The following is a 6000-nucleotide window of genomic DNA, read 5'->3' on the forward strand; positions in this document are numbered from 1 at the left end:
AATAGAATAGAATAGAATAGAATAGAATAGAATAGAATAGAATAGAATAGAATAGAATAGAATAGGTCTGCAAGGTGGAATTCTGAAGCAGGAACAGGCAGTCCAGGGAGGTAGTGGAGTCATCATCCCTGAAGGTGTTCAAGACACCTGTGGATAGAATACAGAATTAACCAGGTTGGAAAAGACCTCAGAGATCATCAAGTCCAACCTCTCACCCAACACCATCTAAGCAACTCAACCATGGCACCAAGTGCCTCAGCCAGGCTCTTCCTAAACACCTCCAGGGATGGGGACTCCACCACCTCCCTGGGCAGCACATCCCATGGCCAGTCTCTCTTGCTGGGAAGAATTGCTTCCTAACCTCCAGCCTGAACCTCCCCTGGCACAGCTTGAGGCTGTGTCCTCTTGTTCTGGTGCTGCTTACCTGGGAGAAGAGACCAACCCCCACCTGGCTACAGCCTCCCTTCAGGCAGTTGGAGAGAGCAAGAAGGTCTCCCCTGAGCCTCCTCTTCTGCAGGCTAAGCAACCCCAGCTCCCTCAGCCTCTCCTCCCAGGGCTGTGCTCCAGACCCCTCCCCAGCTTTCTTGCCCTTCTCTGGACACCTTCCAGCAGCTCAACATCTTTCCTAAGCTGAGGAGCTCAGAACTGGACCCAGGACTCAAGGTGTGGCCAAAGCAGTGCTGAGCACAGGGCAGAATGACTTCCCTGCTCCTGCTGGCCACAGTGTTCCTGCTGCAGGCCAGGATGCCCTTGGCCTTCTCGTCTACCTGGGCACACTGCTGGCTCCAGGAAGGCTCCAGGACCCTCACAGCAAAGGAGTTTCCCCCTCCCCCCGGCAGCCTGCTGGGATTTTGGGATGCTGGGAATTTGTGTGGTGTTTTCCTCCCAGGTTCAGAACCTTTGCATGTGATGCCAGAGTTTATTTAGACCAAATGCTGCCTGATAAATCAATGATATCCAAACAGGAAGGGATGATGTGGGCTGCTGAGCAGACAGTCACAGATTGTCCACACTTGTTAGGTTCTGCTGCGTAGCACATTCCAGCTCGTCCAGGTTATGAGCTGTGACTCCAACAGAGAAGGGATCTCCACACCAACCATGGCACAAAATGAAGATCTGGGATAGGAGAGGAGATTTAAAGCCTGATGGGCTGGGTAATGATTGTTCCTCACATTTCCAGCCTGGAAAATACCAAAGGAACAACGCTGCTTTGTTTGCTAACCACGCCTTGGTCTCTTCTCCCAGGCACCCAGCACCAGAACGAGAGGACACAGCCTCAAGCTGCACCAGGGGAAGTTTAGGCTGAAGGTGAAGAGAAAGTTCTTCCCAGAAAGAGGAATTGGCCATTGGAATGTGCTGCCCAGGGAGGTGGTGGAGTCACCATCCCTGGAGGTGTTAAAAAAGGCTTGGATGTGGCACTTGGAGCCATGGTTTGGTTGTCAGGAGGTGTTGGGTGGTAGAATGGAATGGAATGGAATGGAATGGAATGGAATGGAATGGAATGGAATGGAATGGAGTGGAGTGGAGTGGAGTGGAGTGGAATGGAATGGAATGGAATGGAATGGAATAGAATAGAATAGAATAGAATAGAATAGAATAGAATAGAATAGAATAGACCAGACCAGACCAGGTTGGAAGAGACCTTCAAGATCATTGCATCCAACCCATCATCCAGCACCACCTAATCAACTAAACCATGCAACCAAGCATCCTATCAAGCCTCCTCCTAAACACCTCCAGTGCTGGTGACTCCACCACCTCCCTGGGCAGCACATTCCAAGGGCCAATCTCTCTCTCTCTCTGTGTAGAACTTCTTCCTAACATCCAGTCTGAACCTCCCCTGGCGCAGCTTGAGACTGTGTCCTCTTGTTCTGGTGCCGGTTGGACTTGATGATCTCTGAGGTCTTTTCCAACCTTTTTGCTGCTCTGATGCTGTGATGCTGTGACTCTGTGGTGCTATGTTGGGATGGTTTGGTTTTGATTCACAGCCCAGAGGACGGAGAATCTGAAGGCCTCTGATCACCGGCTATCAAATAAAGCAACACGATAAATTGATTCATGTGCTGCCTCCTTCTTATCCTGCTCTGTTCTCTATTTGATTAACATGTATAATTTAGCTTACTCATTTAATCTTGTTAATAAAATATCAGATTGGAAGGCTGGGTGGATTGCATGTTTTCTCCCCAGGTGCTGAGATTAAACACGGGAGGGATCTCCCAGCTAGTGACTCTGTAAATCTCCGAGCAGCGGTACAAAGAGATGCCCTATAGCACTTCTATAATTGATGCTTGAATCACAGCCCTGCTGGAGTCTATAGGAAACAATATTTGCATATCAGTCATTTCTCCTGAGGAGCCACAGGGGTTGCAGGGGGGGTGGGGGGGGAGGGAAAGCAGCCCTCAGCCAGGTTCGGCGCTTCCCCCGGCAAAAATCAATCTCCGCTCGGCACGGGGCTGGGGAGGGAAGCAGCACCTGAGCCACTGGGGCTCAGTAATGGAAATGGAATTAGGACATTATTTTATTCATGCCTCTCTCCTCACAATGGAAATAAAGTCAACTGTGGGCACGCTTCTGCTCAGGGAAGGAAATGGAAAGTCATGGTCTCCTTAGGCGAGACCAATTACCCCTCCGAATGTTAAAGACTTCGGGTTCGTAGCTTCAGAGAATGGTTTGGGTTGGAAGGGACCCTGAAGAGCATCCAGTTCCAACCCTCTGCCATGGGCAGGGAAACCTTCCACAAGACCAGGCTGTTCAGGGCCTCATCCAACCTGGCCTTGAACGCTTCCAGGCTTGGAGCCTTCACCACCTCCCTGGGCAACCTGTTGCAGTGCCTCAACAGCCTCACGGGGGAAAAAGATCTCCAGGAAGGGGCCTGGAGAAAAGAAGGCTGAGGGAAGACCTTCTGGCCCTCTACAACTGAGGCACAGGAGCAGCTCTGTGAGGAGGGAAGGCTGAGAGCCCTGGGGCTGTTGAACCTGGAGAAGAGCAAACTCAGAGGGGACCTGAGCAATGCTCAGCAAGAGCTAAAGAACCTGTGGGGGGCAAGAGGATGAGGTCAGACTCTGCTCAGTGGTGCCCAGGGACAGGACAGAGATCATCCAGTCCAACCTCCCACCCAACACCATCTAAGCAACTCAACCATGGCACCAAGTGCCTCAGCCAGGCTCTTCCTAAACACCTCCAGGGATGAGGACTCCACCACCTCCCTGGGCAGCACATCCCAATGGCCAATCTCTCTTGCTGGGAAGAATTTCTCCTCACCTCCAGCCTAAACCTCCCCTGGCACAGCTTGAGACTGTGTCCTCTTGTTCTGGTGCTGCTTGCCTGGGAGAAGAGACCAACCCCCACCTGGCTCCAACCTCCCTTCAGGGAGTTGCAGAGAGCAAGAAGGTCTCCCCTGAGCCTCCTCTTCTGCAGGCTAAGCAACCCCAGCTCCCTCAGCCTCTCCTCCCAGGGCTGTGCTCCAGACCCCTCCCCAGCTTTCTTGCCCTTCTCTGGACACCTTCCAGCATCTCAACATCTTTCCTAAGCTGAGGGCCCCAGAGCTGGGCACAGGACTCCAGGTGTGGCCTGAGCAGTGTTGAATTGGGATAGAGTTCAGTGTCCATGGTGGTGTTGGGTTGAAGGTTGGGCTCAGTGATCTTGGAGGTCTTTTCCAAACCAAACAATTCCACGTTTCTATGATTCAACACCAGTTAAAATCAATCATTTTCATGCATTCCAAAAACCCCCTCAAAGATCACTTAAATAACACCCACCAATCAAACAGCCTCATTTGCACCTTTTTAAATAGGCAATCTAAATTTCAAATTGCAGGAACTTTGAGAGAGTGACTCAGATACTCTTGCCCTGGAAGTGAGCAGCTCTCCTATCTTAGCTACAGTTAGGAAAATCATTGCTTTCTCCAGCTGAAGTGGCAATGAAATACCTGATCTGATGTCCTGGGCTGAGTCAAAGCAGAGCAGGCTGTGCTCAGAGCTGTGGCTGCTGAGCTCAGCCCCTGCTCAGGGCTGGCTCTCTCTGGGGCTCAGGGTGGATTTCTGCAGCCAGGGGCTGCTGCCAGCAGTGAGAGCCTGATGGGGACAGGCACTGCCTGGGCTGGGCTGCAGAAAGCCTCTGCCTTGCACTTGCTCCTGCCCACACCAAGGGCACTGCCACAGCTTGTGCCCCATGCTGGGGGGCAGCAAGGCAGAGCTGGCACCTGTGGGGAGGAGAGGGCAGGGCAGGGGAGCCTCAACTGCCCAACAAGAGACTGCAGCCCATGGGTGGCATCTGCAGGAGATAGATGAGGGAGCACCAGGGTCAAGCCACTTATTCCCTGAGCAGTGTCCCAGGAGGACTCTGTCCCTTCTGCCTTCCATCCCCATCCCTGTGCTCCTGAATCCAGCTCCTGAACCCAGTTCCCATCTGCTGCTGAGTCCAGGTTGGGACTTGCCCAGTGCCTGCCCCCAGCAGCAGTGGTGCCCATGGTGCCAGCATTGCCACCAGGGGTTGGGTTCCACCTTGCTTTGTGTCTCTGTGTCTCTATCCCATGGCATTGTTCTTCCTTCCATCCCAGCTGGGTTAGTTCCTTTCCCACCCCAGCAGCCTCTCGGCCTTCTTCCCTTTCCCTTCCCTTTGGGAAGCTGAGGGGCTCACGGAAGACCTCTGGCATTAGTGTGGTGGCCACCCTAGCCCTGAGCTGTGACACCACTCCATCCCCACGCATTTTCCATGCAGCACCAGCCTGCTTAAGCTGTGGGACACAGACAACGAGGCTGATGTCACCAGCTCTGCGAGCATTTGTGTGCCCATCCACCGTGAACGCCTTGGAAAGCGGCTGACTGATTCCAATCAGATTTGACACCAAGACAAAGGTCTGAACAATAATATGTTCCCACCAACATTATGAAATTAAGTAACCAGAGCCACTCTATTAGAGCTCCACTTGAGAGAGGAAAAGCAACATGAGCTGGGCCATTATGAGGCACACCAAGAATTCAGTCGTGAAATGCAAAGTCACGGGGAGCTGAGCTCGCCTGCAACACAAATTAAACCTTGATCCAAAACAAATGGACAAAACTTGTTTGTCTCAGCGCCTAAGACATGTGGGAGAAATGTCAAACAGCTTAGATGATTGGATCTGAGGAGGAATACAGAATTAACCAGGGTGGAAAAGACCTTGGAGATCATCAGGTCCGACCGATCAGCCAACACCATCTAAGCAACTCAACCATGGCACCAAGGGCCTCAGCCAGGCTCTTCCTAAACACCTCCAGGGATGGGGACTCCACCACCTCCCTGGGCAGCACATCCCAATGGCCAATCTCTCTTGCTGGCAAGAATTTCTTCCTCACCTCCAGCCTAAACCTCCCCTGGCACAGCTTGAGACTGTGTCCTCTTGTTCTGGTGCTGCTTGCCTGCCTGGGAGAAGAGCCCAACCCCCACCTGGCTCCAACCTCCCTTCAGGGAGTTGGAGAGAGCAAGAAGGTCTCCCCTGAGCCTCCTGCTAAAGGATCTGTGAGGGGCAAGAGGCTGGGACCAGACTCTGTGCCCAGCCACAGGCCAAGGGGCAATGGACACAAACTGGCACCCAGGAAGCTCCATCTGAACAGGAGGAGAAAATTCTTTGCTGTGAGGGTGCTGGAGGCCTGGAGCAGGCTGCCCAGAGAGGTTGTGGAGTCTCCTTGTGTGGAGAGCTTCCAAAGCCAGCTGGGCATTGTGCTGCTGGGCAAGCTGCTGTGGCTGCCCTGCTTTAGCAGGGGGTTGGAGTGGATGATCTCCAGAGGTCCCTTCCAACCTGCACCGTGCTGGGATGATGTGAAAGTCAGCATGCACTTAGCCTGTGACTCTCTGAAGGAATTGCTAGGGTGACAGGTTGGACTGGAAGATCTTTTTCCAAGCTCATGGATTCTCTGATTCTCTGCCTCTCTACTATGGGCTCTAAGGAGGAATTGCTGGATTTCCTGACTGGTGGTTCTGGAAAGCATCACAAGAGGAGGATGAACTTGTAGCTTAAAT

The sequence above is a fragment of the Dryobates pubescens genome, chromosome 11 (assembly GCF_014839835.1).
Source record: "Dryobates pubescens isolate bDryPub1 chromosome 11, bDryPub1.pri, whole genome shotgun sequence".
NCBI lineage: Eukaryota > Metazoa > Chordata > Aves > Piciformes > Picidae > Dryobates > Dryobates pubescens.